This window comes from Rattus norvegicus, chromosome 15 (assembly GCF_036323735.1).
Source record: "Rattus norvegicus strain BN/NHsdMcwi chromosome 15, GRCr8, whole genome shotgun sequence".
Taxonomy (NCBI): Eukaryota; Metazoa; Chordata; class Mammalia; order Rodentia; family Muridae; genus Rattus; species Rattus norvegicus.
The window spans coordinates 73144578-73166643 of NC_086033.1; the positions used below are offsets into that span (position 1 = coordinate 73144578).

Below are 22066 nucleotides of genomic sequence, written 5' to 3' on the forward strand. Positions count from 1 at the left end.
TGTAGATAGGAACAAATACAGAGCCCCACAGCAGAAATTATGCATAGAGTAAGAAACCTTGGAATACTCAGCCCTGAAATATATGTCTCCAACCAACCCATCCCCTATGGCTCAGTAAATTCTACAGAAATAGAAGCAGAAAGCATGTAAGATCCAAAGGGGATAACAAACAACAAGGAAACAAGCCCTTGAAAATAAAGCATGACTGACACAAATAGGGAAACTGAGGCACCATGTATTGGGTCTCAACAGATAGGCACCAGATGGCGACCTAGAGTAGGAAGTAGAAGTAGAATCGTGCTCCAGTCTCTAACCCAGAACTATTTCCAATTGTTAACCACTTGAAAATGAAAATTTAGTTGTTTCAAAGAAGTTTTTGAGTAAACATATGTCATATAAGGACTATTTACATCTTTACTTTTATTTTATTTATTTATTAGTTTGGTTGTTTTCCCCTCTATGGGTTTCATGTATTGTATGGCTTCCAGTTTTGTGTAGAGAAAAAATGAGTAGAAGGAAGAGAAACTGTGATAGTGATATATTGCTTGAACAACTATCGTTTTAATGAAAAAAAATTGCAGGTCAATATGATCAGTAGTTAGCAGACCTCAAAAGGTATTATGCCTAATGTACTGTACTAACCTCTAGTGAGTTTGTAAGCTATGCTACAAGGTTAAAATTTTAGGAGATACTGTTTTTGCTTTGTGCTTAGACTCTGAACTGACAATAGTTTCCTGGTATTTTTTATTTTTCATGGAGATATACATAGGTCAAATAATATTTTGTGCCATTTAAGGCAGACAAAGAAGCACACCAAATATATTACTACTTTCTTTGTTCACAATCTTCTCATTTTGATAATAAACGAAACTTATTCCTAAATTGTCACCCAACCATAATTGTGCTACTCTATTCCTAGAGAGATATGAACAAATATTGGTTATCCCACTTAATCAAACAAGGTCAGAACAAGGAATAGACATACTTGACTAATAAATGAGTCTTATGAGAGTAACTTAACGAAATATGGGTGACGAGTTATTTGTAAGAGCTGAAAGGTCTCAAAACAGCTGGATCCACAAACTTCAGGGTAGGTAAAAAGTCACAAAAACTCCAAATGTGAATCACACTACACAGCCTGCAGACAACTCAACAGGTGGGAGAACATCCTTCCCAGATCACACTGCTTGTCTGAAGATCTCCCAGGCAACTCAGCTGCATTTTGTTTCTTCAAGGTAGTTTTCTCAGTCTCTGCTTCTTCTGGCCTTCTTGGCTGTCCTCTGACCCTTCCAAACAGCCACGCTTGTCCTCTGTGAAGCTTTTCTTGTCCCCAAGTGACTCTCAGCAGTGTTCACTATTTATAGCCCATTGGAAAAAGGAGGGTCTATGGAATCTGATCAGTTTGTTTGTTTCAGGGACTTCCTTAAGCTATTTTGTGGTGGATAGGTTCTGCCTTGAGCTTCCCTGCAGGATGAAGTTTTAATATTGCCTTAAAGCATTCTTTTGTCTCACCACCTTGTCAGCCTCCTTTCATAAAACATCCCCTCGTTTTAGCTCCCTTTATATGTTTTGACTTAACAAGTTTTCTTCTAGCAAGAAAAGCCATTTTTGCTATTGATCTTAGAGCTGTCTGCTCTCTAAAACTTGTAAAATAGTAGTTTCAATGTTTAAAAGTTTGTACTCATTTTATCTTCCTTTATAGGATATATGTTAAATATGTTCAATTAGACTACTCTGCAGTACAAACCAATGGAAAATTCACATGAACAATGAATCACAAGTTTTACAAAGTCTCTTGGAGAAAATCTTTGGGTGATCCTTTCAACATATCAGCAAATACTCTAGAACTATTTTAATTTTTTGTTACTACTGTATAAATTATGATAATTTAACATAAATAATTACAATTATATTAATACTGAACATTCATTTTAAAGGAAGAAGGACCATTTTTCTTATTTTTTCTTAAACTTTTGAGGTTCCAAGGATTGAAATTTTACTCTTCTTCACTTTGAGGTTTCAACATCAAAGACTCAGAAATCCTATTCATTGTCCTCAAGTGCAGACAAATAATTCTATTTCAAAGTATCAGAGCAAGTTTTACATCACAGCATTTTAGTCATTAGGAAATCTTATTCTGATCTAATAAGTGACAGCTTTGTGTGCACTGTGATCTGAGGTGCATCACTTGCAACACTTGTGTAGCAGAGTTTGTATTGTTTGGAAATTGTAATAGGTTAAATAAAAATAAATGACCAATTTATTAAAAATAACAGAGGAAAAACTATACAGATTTAATAGAAATAAGAGTACAGATTTAATAGAAATAAAAGTACATATTCGAGATTCCTTAAATTCTCTTTTTCTTTCTAAAAAGTTTGGTGTTGCCTTTACAAAAGCATATTGAAATCAAACATACCTGTTTTGCAAATTGTGTTTTCTGAATTTATCATTGTTCTAAAGATTTTATTGTAAATATTTTCTTCTATTAATTTATTGGACTTTATTTTTCATTGGATGTCTCAATTAATCTTTCCTACTTCATTTTTATCCTTTTTGCATTTTTTAAATACTGTTAATCATACCTTTTTCCCAATTAAATAAATATAAGCTATAGACCACAAAATGATGAAAAATTTGAAAATACAAAATTGTGAAGAAGGATGTGTCAGTGCTCACATAAATGGGATAAGAGATGCCACAGAAACTTAGAGGACTGTCTCCTCTTCCACAAAGTCATAATCTTTAAAAATCCAGTCCTTTAAAGTATTATACATAAGATGAAAATAACTTAATTTGACTCTTTGCCATAGATTTTACTCTTGTGCCTAGCTTTATTCAGTCTTTCTCAACATGGGTTCCCAATACTAAAAAAAAGAATACATACAGTTAATCAAGCAGTTTGATATATGGGGAGGGCAGAAAGATTGCAAGTGGATAATAACACTGGCTGTGCTTGTATAGGACCTGGGCTGGATTCCCAGTATTCACATCCTAGCTCTGTCAGTTTGTACCTCCAGTTTCAGGAGATCTAACACTGTCCTCTGGTCTTTTTGAGTAACAGTACTCCAGAGGAACACAAACAAACATACAGAGAAAACATAACCATATACATACAGTCAATTGTTATGGACTAAAGTATTGATATTATTAAAAATAGAGCACAAGGAAAGTAGTTTCATTTTTTTTCTCTTGTTGGAGGTTGGTCTTTTGCTGCTATGTATGTGAGTGCTAAATACTGGTCCCCAAGATCCATTTGCACCCAACAAGCAGATCTTTATATACACCAAATGATGCTATGTAAACTTTTCTCCCCAATTCAAAACTATTGTTTAAATAAAGATGGCTAAAGCCAATTGCTGTGGAGAATAGAACAGGCAGAGTTTCAGTTAGGACAAGGTGCGTGTGCCCTACTGAAATGGAGCCTGAGGATATGCTGTTGAACAAAAACAGTCTAGGTGAGATCCAATCTGCAAGTAATTGGGTAATGCAGCTAGACATTAGGAAGTCTAGTGAATAGAATTATAGATTAGGGGTAACCTCCCACTAATTAGCCTAGAGCTGATTTTTAAAATCCATAGAATTCTCTCTTGATTGAGGACTGCCTGGGTCATATTAATATCTAACAATTCTAATTAAAGTCCATTTCCATTTTCCAACTAATATTTTCCTTAAATTACCCATGACTTATGAAATTTTTGGAGAGATAACTGAATCAAAGATACATATGCTCATCAACATGAATAACGACTTCAGTCTTTCAGCTGAGATGGAGATTGTCAGGTTTCGTTCGTGGTTTTCTTTTCTTTTGCTTCTTCATTGAATATTATACTCTTTGAAATTTAATGGCCACATTTGGCACACAATTGAATGAGGTAGTATTCATACACTTTACTCACAGGATGAACACTTTCTATATTGTTTGAATTTCCTAACAAGTAATTTGAAATTCTTTTTGTTCCATTTATCAGATTTTTATGATAATATTCTTTGTGATATAGCATGTACTTATGACTTTTAATTTTAAAAATATTCTATATGTTACTGGTGATATATTTATTTTGGAACTCATTTCTCTTCTGACTTAGATTATATGTTCTAGTTATAAAGACACAGTATCTTGTTCTTGTTCTTGTTTTACAAATGCTGATAACATTTCCCTGTACAAAACATAAAGGCACACTGGACAGTGTCTAAGTTCTACTCTATCATTTTCCACAGCAGTATTGCAATTGTTTTACTGAATACCTAGGGATTATATATTGAAAATAAAATTAGTTATAGATGCTGGGTATATTCATTTCTCTTCAATCTTTGTTTCTAGATTATGTAAGTGTTCAAGAATAGTAAAAGAATATAACAATATATCTATATCTGTGAACATTTATATATGTAAATCATCAACTACTATAGAAAAATGAGCATTTACAACACAATTATATAAATTCTATGCTGTAGCAAAAGAAATAACTAAGCTTATATAAGAAAACTCTCAACAATGCTGAAAAATATTTAAAAGAAATTTTATGGGAATTTTATTTTGTTTTTACCAGAGGGCATCCCGATTTCACACATATATGATGCATTAAATATCCCAGAAGGCAAAAGATCTATCTTATACATGATTGACAATAAGGTTAGTAGAGAATTATCTGAGTGCAAAATAACTGTTAATATTATGATAAGGGAACACATACAGGGGAGTAGAGAGAACAAAGAATAGTTAATATTAATTTATCATTATTTATAGTAAAAATGATGCAGTTTATCCACAAGCAATTTGAAGTAAAACAAAATAGAAAAATTTAATTTTTAATGCTTCTATTTTCTGTTTTCTGACCTTCAAGGAGTAGAGTTGCACATAAATTATTTAATAGGCATAATACTAATTAATCAACTCAAGCTAATTTTCCTCATAAGTTTTGCATGGTTCTCCTTTGTTAAACATACATAAAAAATAAAGCAAACTAATTGCTAATTTTTAGATAATAAGAAAATCACAGCCAAAATGAATCAAAACAAAAAAGCACAAAAACAAAGCAACAGTAACAACAACAAACAAACAAAACCCACCAAGGTGCTAAATGACATCATCATACTTGAGTCATAACACTGGATTTCAGCACTTGAGTACTAGTAAGTTGTAAATCTTCCCTGATATTATCAAATGCATCCGCAAGCTGCCCATACCAAAACTAAGTATGAGTCCTGGCTTTGCAATTCATTCAAAGATTTTTATAATTCCCCCCTTCTTCAAGTGGATTGAAAGCAATATGATAATCGAGAGTTTAACTATGTTAGCAGCTCTGACAGTATAAAATATTTCTGGGCTCCTGTGTCAAGTGGTTGTCCAAGTTTTTCCCTAGTTTAAACATTTCCACAAGAAATGCTACTTGAAAAAAATTGCACAGAAGAGGTGTAATTTATTATACTCTTGCCAGACGTTAATGATGTGCTAGCAAGAAATAGCACTTTTATTCATGGCAGATGAAGATGCTAGCCTCAGATTACCATTGAAAAGAAAACATGATGAAATGGTCTATTTCAGAACACCAGAACCCAAATTATAAAAACCCTTTCAATGACACATAAGCCTAGAAGTAGAGTGGGGACATCTGTCCCCCCGCCCCTTGGCAGTTATGAGATTCAGTTACTGAAATAGAATTGATAAGATTTGGATATTTGAGAGCTGTTGACTTATCAGAAAACCACAGCTTATCATGTAAATGAAATGCATTCAAATCTGCAGAGATAAGAGACAGGGGCTTTTACAATCTTGCTGAATGAAACACTTGCTAGGTGAGATGAGATGCACTACCCCAAAATTTGATTCTATTTATTGACTCACAGTTGATATAAAGAATACAAATAAACTTTACATGAGAATGTGGCAAATAGGAAAAATATATTTGTTTTAGCTGTGAAGAAAAGTCTCCTCAGATATGAGGAAGGATAACTCTGTAGCATTGTGAGAAAAAGGCACAACACCAACAGAAAGTAATTTGATTCAGGACTCTCTCTGTCCTTACTTATGTAGATACTTTAGTTATGATAATTTAAACTATACAATTGACTTTTATTTGAACATTGCCTTGCCTGATATGCTGCAATTTTCTAATATTAATAATACCTCACACATTCCTTCTTCAATAGCCAGATTTTCCTTTAAATGATATCTTCAACTCTTTGTTCTATCTTCGGAGTTTCACATTTCTCTGAACATATGCTGCTGTCATCCTTGTGTATCTCCACTTCTTTTATTTCTGTGTAGTATTTCAATCTTTGAGTTTTTAATTAACATTTTATTGGTTTTCTGTGAGCTCCCCGTCATGCATAGCAGTCCCACTCATCTTCCTCGTCCCTCATATCATCCCTTCACCCTTCCGATAAGAAGAACACACACACAAATAAACAAACAAAACAAAACAAGGTGTAGAAAGCATCTCATTATGGAAACTATAGTATGTCACAGGGGATCCCGCAGTAAATATTCCTGTCCATACATATTCAGGTGTAAATTATAGTTGAATCATTGATATGGTTCATAGTGTCTGGCTTCTGTGACACCATCAAAATTGGATCCTCACTGGGACTCCCCCTGGTTATTCTACTCTTACCAGGTGTCATGGAAATCCTGCAGCTTTGGATCAGCAGGACTACTCTTGCACACATACCAGTGGCTCCCAGATGATATAGATTTTGGAGTGAGACAAATCAGAGCCCTGGATATGGGCCACGTTGTAGGTGAGCTGGTCAGCATGCTGACTCTCCCTTATCCATACAACCATGAGGAGCTCTCTAACACTGCTCCAGCTAGAAACCCAGTGCTGCCATTGGCAGGAAGTCGGGTTAACACTCCTGCTTTAATGCCCTCAGGGTCATCCCTTCTGACCTTCAAAAGAAGAGGACATCACACCCACAACCACACAACTGGAGCCAGCTCTCTCACCTTCTTGCCCTGTAGACTCACCTGCACTCCCATAAACGGGGGTCAACACAAATGTGCTGTTCAGGCAAGATACAGGGCCAGATCTCTGGAATGCTGCAGCTTCTGAGGTACATAGCCAGCTCACCTGCTTTGTTGAAGGAGGAGAAGGCAACTAGACAACTGCTCCCCAGACTAAATCATGTCAGATGAGTGGTAGGTCTAGCTTTCTTGTGCTCTTGCTCTCAGTGCTGCCTCATCTGTGCCTCCACCACCACGGTCAGCTCTGCTGTGTTGTCCAGGCAACCTTCAGGCTCACTATCCTGAGTGATGCAGCTGGTGGCATGTAGGGCTAGCTCCCCCATGTCCCTGTGGGCCATAGCTAAAGTGGTAAGCAGTGGGGAATGTGTCACCTATGCACCCATGCCACCCCAGGGCAGGCAAATGGTGGGGTCATTTCTTTTATATTCAAGTCCTTGAGGCAGGTCACCCATATGGGAACCATTAGAGCCATCTCCCTTGTGCTTCCTGAGCCACTTGCAAGGCTAGCTCTTTGGAGAATTGCTTCCAGTTAGGGTTGGGGCCAGTTTTGTACAGCCCCTGAACCAATGTCTCCATGCTCTCTAATGATAATATAAGCCACAGATATTGCCAGGATCCCTGCTACTCTGTAGCCACCTTAAAAGGGCTGTCCACTCACAAAAGCCTAGTTCAATCCACCCTTGCTTCTCCAGGTCCATCCCTCTTCACACTGTTCAAACAGACCCACCTCTCTTTGTCCTGGTATTGAACGGCACATACATGCACATTGTACTAGATCCTGGTACAGGCTGCTTGGGTCCTGGGGTGACATCTTCTGTTCTTGCTGCATGGTATGGTGACAAGCCAGTGTCTATGGGTCACCTATGTCACATGCATAAAGGCAGGTCTGTGAGTAGCATGGCGGTCTGCAGGTCTCTGTTGGTCTTCCTCCTCTCTCATTTTACTGCATGGTGCTAGGTAAGTTCTGAGTGTCTATGGCCTCCCCGTGGTATGGAATGGAAACTAGTTCTGTTGGCATGTTTCTCCACTGGCAACTCATGACATATCTCAATCTGTCTCCCTCCTCTCATGATAGGCTGCTGTGTTTTGATTTGATATGATTTGATTTGATTTTTATGTGTCCTAGGCATAAAACAGGTGTGCCTCTCAACCAGGCATTAATCTAGGATGCAAAAGGATTACCATCTGCTCTGCTCTTGACTGATAAAAGAACACTAGGACAAGAGCAAGATGTCCCTTTGCCCATTGCAGGGGGTAGGGTGGGGATGGGATTAATGTTTTTTGCTTTTGTTTCTTTTTTTCATTAAAGCCTCTTGGTTTTATTTTCCTCTTTTTATTTCTTTTCCAGCACCTACTATGTATGTCTGGGGACATTTTTTTTTTTAAATAAGACTCTTCATGTCTGATTGCCTGTTCTGACCTTCTACTTCCTACTTCTCATGCTGTGAAGATTCATGTGAGTCCTTTCACATCCGTGATTGTTTACCTGCCTACTTTTTTATCTGAACTTAGGCCTCAAATTTTATTTATCAAGAAAATAAGGTCAATGTGTAACTATCCAATATACCACTTATCCTTCAGCTGTGAGGTACTCTACGTGTTTATCCAAGAGAATTTGATTCATAATATTTAGAAAGACTGTCTTCTTCCTTCGCAAGGACATTTCTTCAGAAGTTGCTCTTCATGTGGCCTTGTGTCTACTTGAAATTTTCTTTTCAACTTTCAGAGCCTTCTTAAAATTACCATGTCTGCCACACAAAAAAAATATTTACCCCAACTGAAAACTTCTTCTCTCCTTACATTTTCAGCATTCCATAAGTTGTTTGTTTAAATCTGAAAGCATTTAGCGGTCACCTTTGATTTTTTTTCTTTTTTTTAATACACCTTTATTTAATTTAGCAAGAAGTCCTGGTAGTTCTAGAGTCTAAAGACCCAAAGACAAACACACAAAACCAAAACAACATCAAGAAAAACCCTAAAAACAAAATCAAAACAGTACCTCTCAAAGCTAACTTAATGGTTTTGACTATTTGATTTAAGCTACTTTTTTTTCTTTTATTGGATTTTTTAAAAATTTACATTTTAAATGTTATTCCCTTTCCTGGGTTCACGGACACAAGCCCCCTATCCCATCCCTGTCCCCTTCTTCTATAAGGATGTTCCCTTCCCCATCCTACACTGGGATCCAGTCTTAGGAAGACCAAGGGCTTCTCCTTCCATTGGTGCTCAACAAGGCTATCCTCTGCTACATATTCATCTGGAGCCATAGGTCAGTCCAAGAAGAGTCTTTGGGTGGTGGTTTAGTCACTGAGAGCTCTGGTTGGTTGACACTGTTGTTCTTATGAGGTTGCAAGCCCCTTCATCTCTTTCAATTCTTTCTCTAATTCCTCCAACTAGGGCCCATTCTCAGGTCAATGGTTTGATGCTAGCATTTGCCTCTATATTTGATATGCTCTGGCTGTGTCTCTCAGGAGACATCTATATCCGGCTCCTGTCAGCATACATTTTCCTAGCTTCATCAAACTTATCTAGTTTTGATGACTGTATATATATGGGCCACATGTGGGGCAGGCTCTGAATGGGCGTTCCTTCAGTCTCTGCTTCAAACTTTGCCTCCATATCCTCGCCTACGAATATTTCTGTGCCACCTTTTAAAAAGGAGTGACACATCAGCACTTTGGTCACTGTTCTTCTTGAGCTTCATGTGATCTGTGGATTGTATCTGTGGGGCTAATATTCACTTATCAGTGAGTGCATACCTGTGTGATTTTCTGTGATTGGGTTACCTCACTCAGGATAATATTTTCTAGTTCAATTCATTTGCCTATGAATTTCATGAAGTCATTGTTTTTGAGTAGAACTCCATTGTGTAGAAGTACCACATTTTCTGTATTCTTTCCTCTGTTGAAGGGCATTTGGGTTCTTTTCAGCTTCTGGCTATTATAAATAAGGCTGCTATGAACATAAGATAATGGATTTTACATTTGGAAAAACACAAGTATTTTAGACAAAGCATCATTGTCTTACAACTTACTCCAAAGGTACACAGGAAAAAAAATGTACCTCCACTTAAGTCCACGTAGATACCAAGAACAAGGGAAAGAGAGGAATAATACATAGGTAAATTTTTAACCTTTGTGGTGTTTTGGTAAATATATCTGGCAATTTTTATACTATGTTTAGTTTTCTACTGAAATATCTTGAACAGAAAGTTGAAGGTTAATATTGGACATTAGGCTAAATGGAAAGAGTTAAAGTGTACATTGCACTTAATTACAGTAAAATCTACAGTTAATTTACAATTAAAGTAAGTAACTTTAATAAAATAAAATGTGTTATTTTATAGAAATTTGTGAGTGTGCACATGCACACTTGCTGTATTAAAAAAAAGTCTTGTTCTTACTCTAAAAGTATCTTTCCCTTCAATGTGAACACCAGTGTGGACACTTAGATCATTTATTTCTATATTTTTCCAGAGGCTTCCTTAGACATATGCTTGTTTCACAATACTGACAGTTTATTACCACAGTGGCTATGATACTCCAAATTATAATTATAATTTGGACCATGTCAATTCGCTGAAATGAAGTGCTTCTCCATTTCACTCAGGGCAAAAAGTATTAGAATGTATAAAAAAAATCCTGCATAATTTAGACTTCATTTTCTCTTTCATTTTGTCAGTTTTTATTTTCTGTCCTTTTTAGTCAATCCCATACTCAGGGGCAGCTCATAACAAAACTAACCATTTGGAAGGTAATGTCTACAATCTATTCAAAATCATCTGTTCTATATTGATCTTGTAGTATGACACTAGGGAATAAATTCCTTAAAAAGGTAGATAAATAAATACCCATTATAGTTTATACTGATTTTCAATGGACAAGATCTAGAATCAATCAGGAAATAATCTTCTGACATATCTATGAGGGAGTTTCTGGATATGGTTGATTAAAATGTGAAGATTCACTGCAAACATGGATAGCTGCATCCTACATGGTAGGATCCTAGGTAGAACAAAATGAAGAAAGCTAACTGAATATCTGGCTTTTATTTTTATCTAATTCCTAATTGTAGACACTCCTGTGAGTGAGTGAATGGGAAACACAAATTGGAATTTCCTTTCCTTTGCTCTTTTTTATGAGGAAAGGTCACAAAAAGGGCAGACCTGAGAATTGGTTTTGAATGTGAAATTCCCAAATAATTGATAACAATATTATGTTGGGAGAAAAAATAAAAGAGCTTGGAAGCCTGGAAAATATATTAAAGCAGAAAAAGATAATCAGAGACAGGAGAGAGAGAGAGGGGAGAAACCGTGGCAGGGGATGTTAAGATTCTGCTTTGTGTATTTACAGGTTGTTATCAATGTTCTTAAGGGATGGATGGTACCGGGTTTTGTATGCTTAAGTGGGCAATTATATCTTACAAATTGGGTCAAAAATTATTATGTTGTGTGTTCTTTTATGTCGGGGTTTGAGTGTAGGAAAGTGCGGCTTGGATGTGTTTCCGCCAAGATATCTAGCAGATATCTAGCAGATATCTTGGGGCACTGAGGTGCTGGACCTAGCGGGGTAAAAGACTAACAATACCTTTTTTATTTTTATATTTTAACAACAACCTTGGCGAACCAAGGTGATGAGCAAGAATCCACTAGTAATCTTAAGAGTTGAGAGAAAGTTTTTATTTTCCAAGTAAGTGGAAGCCAGAGCCATCTTAAGTCATGTGATATCTCAAGGGCGGGAATTTAACAAAGAAATGCGGAAGTAGCCTGGGTTGTCAGGCTGTCAGTTCCCTGCTGTGTGATAAGTAATGGCAGCACAGAAAGTTAGAGATTAAAAGCTGCTTTTTAAAGAAAGTTGTTTAGAAAGTCTTTCAGGATACTCATATTCTTTTTTTTTTTTTAATTAACTTGAGTATTTCTTATATACATTTCGAGTGTTATTCCCTTTCCTGGTTTCCGGGCAAACATCCCCCTCCCCCCTCCCCTTCTTTATGGGTGTTCTCCTCCCCATCCTCCCCCCCTTGCCGCCCTCCCCCCAACTGATATTCTTTTTAACTTGGGCTTCACAGGAATTTTGGGTTGAAATCCTAGTTACACAAGCTACTTCTTAATTACCGGTATTATAGAAGTTATTAAGGTTAAAGAAAAATCTGTGGCTCTGGGCAGAGAGCTTAACAGATGGATATATTTTGGGTTAAAGTCCTGAGTTTTAAGTTGCTTATTGGTTTTAGAATTGATAGGAGGTGTTTAAGTTTGTTTTTAGGAGAGTACAGAGATTACCAGAATCACGTGGTAGAATCATTTGGGGATTTTCATCTATGGTTCAGAACTTAGATAGGGAAAAATTGGTCACTAACTCCAAGCAGAAAGTTGTGATAAATGTCTGTAACACCAGAGAGAGTGAATGCAGACATATGTTATAGAAGTTATTAAGGTTAAATAAAAATCTGTGGCTCCTGGTACAGAGCTTAACAGATTGAGATATTTTGGGCAAAAGTCCTGATTTGATGTGTTGCTTATTAATATTAGAATTGATAGAAGGTATTTGGTTTGTTTTATGAATTACCCTGATAAAGGCCATATGGCTCGTTGATGCTGGCTAGCGAGGGTTTGTGGTTGCTTTTGAGATTTACCACAATAGGAAGCTGAAATTCTCTTAACGTGGGCTCCACGGGAACTTTGGGTTAATTTCCTAATATCACAGAGTACAAAAGCCTATCAGGCTCATTGTTTTGCTTACTTTTTAAAAAATTGTTTAATCTTCATGATGAGTGTGTCTTTGAGTTTTATTATTATTACTCTGGGAGAGAGTGCGAGATACAAGCTTTTCTGGTTACAGACTAAGCAACACAGTATTTTGGGATAAAGAGTTTGTCTTTGTGTTTTTAAAAAGTGTGATTAGGCTCTGGAAACCTCACAGAGTCATACTGATCAGATTTGATAGAGGTAGACCGCCTGAAAATTAGATTCAGGAGAATCAAACAAAAAGATATCTTGAGTCTAAACTTTTGTCTTGAGAATTGTATTTTGCAGAGTGTGCCTACTTGGATTCCTGGTCTCAAGGACTTTCAGCTGGGTCCAGTCAGGACACATCCTGCTACAGCATTTGCTTCATTCTTCCTACCCCCTACCCCTAAGGATATCTCTGAAAGACCCCAGCTTAGCAGCAGTAACGCCATTTTGCAAGGCTGTACTTAAGATGACTGGTTCAGGGAAAGGTTAGAACACTGAGTACACAGCGGCTGCCAAGCAGGATGTGTATGGTTGAAGGCCTGGCAACAGGACGACTGCGGTTGAGCGCCTGACAATGAGAAAAGCCCCGGGAGAGGTCCCACACCCTGGTGGGGGGCCGAGTCAGCCGTTATGTTCCAGGAAGGTGGCTAGGAAACTTGCCCCCGGGATGAACCCTTGCCACATTAGAATCCACCAATTATATCCCTGTAACCATGCATCTGCTTCTGTATGCTTGCTTCTGCTCCCCAGAATCCTATAAAAAGCCCATCCTTGGTTCCGTGGGGCGCGCCAGTCCCCCGAGTGACTGAAGCGCCCACAGGTGCCTGTGTATCCCGACAATAAACCAAATCCTCTTGCTGATTGCATCCTGTGGTCTCGGTCTGGTCATTGAGTTGGAGGGTCTCCATCCCGAGGGAAAGTTCTCCCTGAGAACTTTTCAATTTGGTGCGTTGGCTGGGAAAGGAGATCCTCCACCCAGGGACCACCGACCACCCACTGGGAGGTAAGCCGGCCAGCGTCTGTCTGATTCTGTCTCGTTCTGCCCTATTCTGTCTGTTCTGTGAGCGCTCAGCCAGGTTGTTTGGAATTTGGGCGCCCTGCAGCCCTGGAAGATGTTCCAAGGGTGTTAGGGGCCCGACTTTTCGGGGCTCAATCTGGGACTCTGGTTAGAGGAGGAGGATCCGGACTTACGGCAACTCTGTCTGTATTTTTGGCTTTCAGAGGGCCCCGGACCTTTGCCACCTCCATCTGACTCTTTGCTTTCAGTTTGGTACCAAAGCCGTGCAGCATGCCTGTCTGTTGTTTGTTTGACTGTTGGTGTTGTTTGTTTTCTCTGTGTCCTAATCTTCCTTAGAACTAACATGGGACAGTCTCTAACAACGCCCCTAAGTCTCACTCTTGATCATTGGAAAGACGTCCACGACTGGGCACACAACCAGTCCGTCGAGGTTAAAAAAGGAAAATGGCAGACTCTCTGCACATCCGAGTGGCCCACTTTCGGAGTGGGATGGCCAGTGAATGGCACATTTAATAAGATCATTATTTTACAGGTTAAAGATCGGGTCATCCACGGACATCCTGACCAGGTTCCTTATATTATCACTTGGGAGAGTCTCGCCTTAGAACCCCCCCCCCCCGGGCGGAACCCTTCGTGGACCCGAATTGGCCTCCCCTCAACCCCCAGCCTGTCCCCTCGGCCCCGCCCGGCCCGCCGGCCACGTCTTCCTCTCTCTACCCCACTCTAATTAAATCAGAGCCTTCTAAGAAACCTGTCCTCCCGGCAGACCCAAACTCCTCTCTCATAGATCTTCTCTCTGAAGATCCTCCTCCCCCATATCATTTACCTACAGGCCCGGCTGAAACGGAGGAGGCAGAGCCGCTGGCCAGATCAGTTGCCGGGCCACAGTCTGATAAGAGTTTCTCCCCTGTCGCAGGGAGATTGCGCAATAAGCTCGAGGTGATGCCAGATTCAACCTCCCAGGCTTTCCCACTTAGACAGGGAACCGGTGGCCAGACTCAATACTGGCCGTTTTCAGCAGCTGACATTTACAATTGGAAACAACACAACCCTTCTTTCTCCAAAGATCCGGTGGCACTCACCGACCTAATAGAATCTGTTTTACTTACCCACCAGCCTACTTGGGATGACTGCCAACAGCTCTTACAGGCCCTCTTAACCTCAGAAGAAAAACAAAGAGTGTTCCTAGAGGCCAGAAAGCATGTTCTGGGAGATGATGGGTGTCCCACCCAGCTGCCTGAGGAAATTGATGCTGCATTCCCACTTAAGAGACCAAACTGGGATTTTAATACAGCTGAAGGTAAGGGACACCTACGCCTTTATCGCCAGTTGCTCCTAGCGGGTCTCCGAGGGGCTATACGACGCTCTACTAATTTGGCTCAGGTAAAACAGGTATTACAGGAAGCAGGGGAAACTCCCTCCGCCTTTCTAGAGAGACTTAAGGAGGCCTACTGTATGTACACTCCCTATGACCCAGATGACCCAGGACAAATGACGAATGTCTCTATGTCCTTCATCTGGCAGGCTGCTCCAGATATCAGGACTAAGTTACAGAGGTTAGAAAATTTGCAGGGCTATACATTACAGGATTTACTTAAAGAAGCTGAAAGGATTTTTAATAAGAGAGAGACACAAGAAGAAAAAGAAGATATAGTTCGCAGAGAGAGGGAAGAGAGAGATAAAAAAAGAAACAAAGAATTGAGTCGAATCTTGGCTGCCGTAGTTCAGGGCCAAGAAAGGAAGGGAGATGGGGGGGGAGCTCGAAAGGGGCTGAAGCTGGATAAAGATCAATGTGCCTATTGCAAAGAGAAAGGCACTGAGCCAGAGAGTGCCCCAAGAAGCCTGTCGGACCCCGAAAGCCTCGACCACGAACCTCCCTCTTGGCTCTAGATAAAGATTAGGGAGGTCAGGGCCAGGAGCCCCCCGCCCTGAGCCCAGGGTAACGCTTAAAGTTGGGGGGCAGCCGGTTACTTTCCTGGTAGACACAGGAGCCCAGCATTCAGTCCTCACCCAAGCTTCAGGACAACTCAGCGACCGGACGGCCTGGGTACAAGGAGCTACTGGTGAGAAACAATACCGATGGACTATGGACCGCCGGGTTCAGCTGGCTACCGGTAAGGTGACCCATTCCTTCTTACATGTTCCGGACTGCCCGTACCCTCTGCTGGGCCGTGACCTGCTCACCAAACTAAAAGCACAAATTCATTTTGAGGAAGGAGGGGCCCAAATAACTGGCCCCCACGGAACTCCCCTTCAAGTTCTAACCCTACAATTAGAGGATGAATATAGACTATATGAACCGGGACAGGACAAGCCACAATCCCTAGAAATAGACACTTGGGTCACAAATTTTCCACTGGCTTGGGCAGAGACTGGTGGGATGGGTTGGCGCTCCAACAGCCCCCCTTAATTATACAGTTAAAGGCCACTGCAACTCCAGTCTCCATAAAACAATACCCCCTGTCACATGAAGCTTATCAAGGTATAAGGCCTCACATTATGAGGCTTCTGGATCAAGGCATCCTAGTCCCCTGCTGGTCACCTTGGAATACGCCTCTTCTGCCTGTTAAGAAACCCGGCACTGGAGATTATAGGCTAGTACAAGACTTGAGAGAGGTCAACAAGAGGGTAGAAGATATTCATCCGACTGTTCCAAACCCTTACAATTTGCTCAGTACACTGCCCCCTACACATACTTGGTATACGGTTTTGGACCTGACAGATGCCTTCTTTTGCCTCCGGCTGAGCCCGAAAAGCCAACCCTTATTTGCCTTTGAGTGGAAAGACCCTGAAATAGGGCTTTCAGGACAATTAACTTGGACAAGACTGCCAAAAGGGTTTAAAAACAGCCCAACGCTCTTTGATGAGGCCTTACATCGGGACTTAGCTGACTTTAGGGTTCAGCATCCCACCCTCATACTCCTGCAATATGTAGATGACCTCCTCCTAGCGGCCACTTCTGAAACTGCATGCCAACGGGGAACTGAATCCCTCTTACAGACTTTGGGACGATTGGGCTACCGAGCCTCTGCCAAAAAGGCTCAAATTTGCCAGACCCAGGTTACTTATTTAGGCTACCAGCTACGGGATGGACAGCGATGGCTGACCCCGGCCAGGAGACAGACTGTGGCCGGCATCCCTGCCCCCAAGAATGGCCGACAGCTACGAGAGCTCTTGGGGACGGCAGGATTCTGCCGCCTCTGGATTCCTGGGTTTGCTGAAATGGCAGCCCCTTTGTACCCCCTCACTAAACCAGGGGTGCTCTTCCAGTGGGGACCAGAGCAGCAAAAAGCATTTGAAAACATCAAACACGCCTTATTGTCCTCCTGCCTTGGGTCTCCCTGATATTACCAAACCTTTTGAACTGTTCATCGATGAGAAACAGGGGTATGCTAAAGGGGTCCTAACACAAAGGTTGGGACCCTGGAAATGCCCTGTGGCCTACCTGTCTAAGAAATTGGACCCTGTGACCTCCGGCTGGCCACCGTGCCTAAGGATGGTGGCTGCTATTGCTGTCCTGAGCAAGGACGCTGGAAAATTGACTTTGGGACAGCCACTCACCATCCTAGCACCCCACGCAGTGGAGGCCTTGGTAAAGCAGCCCCCCAGACCGCTGGCTCTCTAATTCCCGCATGACCCACTACCAAGCCTTGTTACTGGATGCAGAACGGGTTCAGTTTGGGCTCGTAGTCTCCCTCAATCCTGCCACCTTGCTTCCTCTACCAGAGGAGGCAGAACAGCATGACTGCCTACAAATCCTCGCAGATGTACATGGAACCAGGCCGGACCTATCGGACCAGCCTCTTCAGAATGCTGACCACACATGGTACATGGATGGCAGCAGCTTCTTGGCAGAGGGAGAGCGAAAGGCTGGAGCTGCGGTCACTACAAAGGACAAAGTGATTTGGGCGAAAGCCCTGCCCGCTGGTACCTCCGCACAACGGGCTGAACTCATCGCCTTGACTCAGGCGCTCAAGATGGCAAAAGTAAGAGGCTAAATGTATATACAGACAGCCGTTATGCCTTTGCCATGGCACACATCCACGGGGAGATCTACCGGAGGCAGGGGCTGCTCATATCTGAGGGTAAAGATATTAAAAATAAGGCTGAAATTCTGGCCCTCTTAAAAGCCCTATTCTTGCCCAAAAGACTGAGTATTATGTATTGTCCAGGACACCAGAAAGGGCACAACCCAGAGGCACGAGGAAAACGGCTGGCCGATGCCACGGCGCGAGAAGCGGCCATGAGCAAACAAATCTTGCCCTTAAATAGCCCAGACCAACCCACGCCCCCACCAGTGGGACAAACCAGTTGGGTTTATGCCCATGAGGACATAGAGCTCCTAGAAAAAATGGGGGCCATCTACCACCCTCAACTAAAACAGTGGGTCTACAAAGGAAAGACAGTTATGCCAATAAAAATGACTTTTGAATTGATCTCCTTTTTACATAAATTAACCCATTTGGGGTTTAAGAAGATGAAAACCTTACTAGATCAGGAAGAGATAAATCTGTGTTTTTTGAATCAGGACAAAGCGATACAAAAGGTGACTGAGAGTTGCAAAGCGTGTGCTCAGGTTAACCCGGGAAGGACCATGATTGGACAAGGAGTTCGTCCTAGGGGACACCGTCCCGGCATCCATTGGGAAATTGATTTTACTGAAATTAAACTAGGTATGTATGGATACAAGTATCTCCTAGTGTTTGTAGACACCTTCTCAGGATGGGTCGAAGCCTTCCCCACAAAGCACGAGACTGCAAAAATGGTCACCAAGAAGCTCCTCGAGGAAATCTTTCCCAGGTATGGCATGCCTCAAGCGTTGGGGTCGGACAACGGGCCCGCTTTCGTCTCCCAAGTAAGTCAGTTGGTGGGCAAATTGCTGGGGATTGATTGGAAATTACATTGTGCCTATAGATCCCAGAGTTCAGGTCAGGTAGAAAGCATGAATAGAACAATTAAGGAGACTTTATCCAAACTTACGCTTGCAACTGGCTCAAAGGATTGGGTGGCCCTCCTTCCCCTAGTTCTATATCGGGGCCGGAATACCCGGGGCCCCCATGGTCTAACTCCTTTTGAAATAATGTATGGAGCACCACCCCCATTTGTCCATTTCTTTGATTCAAACATTGCTGATTTTGCTGACAGCCCTTCTCTGAGGGCCCATTTACAGGCCCTACAGATTGTGCAGAGAGACGTCTGGAGACCTTTGGCCGCTGCTTACCAGGACAAGCTTGAGCATCCGGTGGTGCCACACCCGTTCCAGATTGGAGACACCACCGTGTGGGTGCGCAGACACCAGACCAAGAATCTCGAGCCACGGTGGAAAGGACCCTACACCGTCCTCCTGACTACCCCGACCACCCTAAAGGTAGACTGAGTCGAGGCTTGGATCCACGCATCACACGTCAAGGCAGTCCGGTCTGAGGAATTGACTAATCACAACACTACACCCCAGACATGGAGAGTTCAGCGCACTCCAAACCCCTTAAAGTTAAAACTCCAACGTGGCTTCTCCTAGTCCTTTTGTGGCCTAGAGTCAGTGGGGGAATAAGCCCCCACCACATTTATAACATTACCTGGACAGTCACTAATCTCATGACAGGAAGGCTGGCTAATGCTACCTCCGTAAGGGGGACGCTGGCCGATGCCTTCCCTCCCTTATACTTTGACCTTTGTGATGTGATAGACTACAAGTGGGAGCCTGGCACTACCCATAATTGGCATCCCTCAACCACCTACTATGGTTGCAGTCCAGCTTCCCACAGCAAAGAGATCTACGTTTGCCCTGGACACAGAGTGAGCCGGCAGTGCGGAGGGCCGGGGAGTGGGTACTGTGCCCAGTGGGGATGTGAGACTACTGGGGATGCGTATTGGAAGCCATCCTCATCTTGGGACCTGATAACTCTGAAACGAGACGGTAGGCTTCCTTACACCTTGTGTAAACGGGGCGCGAAATGCAATCCCCTCGTCCTCCACTTCACCGACTCAGGGACTCAGGACGGGCCCAAATCTTGGGGCCTGCGCTTATATGTCACAGGGACCGATCCGGTGGGTCTGTTCTCTCTAAATAGACAAGTCTCTCCCCTGGCCACTCGACCCATTGGACCCAACCTAGTTCTACCAGATCAGAAGCCTCCCTCGCTCCCAGCACAAGCCCAACCCCCGTCATTGCCTAAGGTCACCCAGGCCCCTGAAGTACCCCTACAAACCCCTTCTCCACAACGGGGGGCTCCACCATTTTGATCTCCCCGTCGCCAGGCCCCGGGTATCGATTATTCAATTTGGTGGCTGGTGCATATCTGGCTCTCAACTATTCAGACCCTTTTAGGACTCAGGAGTGCTGGTTGTGCCTCGTTTCCGGTCCGCCCTATTATGAAGGGGTGGCAGTCATTGGAAATTATACCAACCTGACTGCTGCTCCAGACAGTTGTGCCAATACCCCCAGCCACAAACTAACTCTGCCCGAGGTCTCGGGACGAGGGCTCTGCTTGGGGAACGTACCCCACACACACCAGACCCTCTGCAACACCACTGAGAAGATTCCCATCGGGAACTACTTCCTGACATCCCCAAAAGGCACATACTGGGCCTGCAATACCAGACTAACACCCTGCATCTCAGCCACAGTCCTCAACCAATCCTCTGACTATTGTGTATTAGTAGAAATTTGGCCCAAAGTCACCTACCATGAATCCGAGTATATATACTCGTTTTTCGAGAGACAGACTCGTTTCCGACGAGAGCCTGCCACCCTGCGCTTATATGTCACAGGGACCGATCCGGTGGGTCTGTTCTCTCTAAATAGACAAGTCTCTCCCCTGGCCAGGAGGAGATCACCTTGGGGGGAGTGGCCTCGGGTATAGGGACCGGCACCACTGCACTCATAGAAACTGGTCATTTCCGTCAGTTACAAGCAGCCATGAATGCAGATCTTAAAGCTATAGAAGAGTCTGTGAGTGCATTAGAAAAGTCCTTAACATCGTTGTCTGAAGTGGTCCTCCAAAATAGATGAGGGCTAGATATGTTGTTCCTCCGCGAGGGTGGATTATGTGCTGCTCTAAAAGAAGAGTGCTGTTTCTATGCAGACCATACTGGAATAGTAGGAGATAATATGGCTAAGCTTCGAGAACGCCTGGCCCAAAGACAAAAACTGTTTGATTCCCAACAGGGATGGTTCGAGGGGTGGTTTAACCGATCCCCTTGGTTTGCTACCCTCCTGTCTACCCTGATGGGACCCCTACTTATTCTTCTCCTAATTCTTCTTTTTGGACCCTACATCCTTAATAGGCTGGTACAGTTCATGAGGGATAGACTTTCAGTCATTCAGACCCTCGTACTGACGCAGCAGTACCATAGGCTGAGACAACAAGAGACAGAAATGTCTTGACTAAGTCGAGTGAAAGATTTCACTCAAAGTTAGCAAAAAATGGGGGAATAAAAGACCCCAGCTTAGCAGCAGTAACGCCATTTTGCAAGGCTGTACTTAAGATGACTGGTTCAGGGAAAGGTTAGAACACTGAGTACACAGCGGCTGCCAAGCAGGATGTGTATGGTTGAAGGCCTGGCAACAGGACGACTGCGGTTGAGCGCCTGACAATGAGAAAAGCCCCGGGAGAGGTCCCACACCCTGGTGGGGGGCCGAGTCAGCCGTTATGTTCCAGGAAGGTGGCTAGGAAACTTGCCCCCGGGATGAACCCTTGCCACATTAGAATCCACCAATTATATCCCTGTAACCATGCATCTGCTTCTGTATGCTTGCTTCTGCTCCCCAGAATCCTATAAAAAGCCCATCCTTGGTTCCGTGGGGCGCGCCAGTCCCCCGAGTGACTGAAGCGCCCACAGGTGCCTGTGTATCCCGACAATAAACCAAATCCTCTTGCTGATTGCATCCTGTGGTCTCGGTCTGGTCATTGAGTTGGAGGGTCTCCATCCCGAGGGAAAGTTCTCCCTGAGAACTTTTCAATCTCAACGCCCATGTACAGCTTGAAGAAGTTACAGAGGAGTTGTCACCCCAATTCCCTGGATTTTGTGGGGCTGGAAATGGTTATTCTAAAGTTGTTTTTATGAGGAATTTAAAATTGGTTGTAATTTAACAGGGAGGAATTAGCTAGATTGAATTGTACAGTCATAATCTCATTTGTTAACTAAGTTAAAATCCTATCTTTGCTTTGATATAGAATTTATTTGTCAAAAGAGTTTAAAAGTACAAGGTTTAGAGCCAGTCCTTCTATTGTTGTCATTACAAACTTCTGAGTTGATTACACCTGTGAGTTAAGATTCAAATAGCAAAGTCATGGCTCTGGGTTTGTGAGAGTACCTTCAAGATAAAATTTAGGATATGGAGACAATG

General features: G+C 42.3%; 1 pseudogene; it reads left to right on the top strand.

The window, feature by feature from the left end:
• The first annotated feature begins 1026 nt into the window (after positions 1–1026).
• Positions 1027–21672, top strand: Envl-ps1 (MLV-related proviral Env polyprotein-like, pseudogene 1; annotated as a pseudogene).
• Positions 21673–22066: the final 394 nt, after the last annotated feature.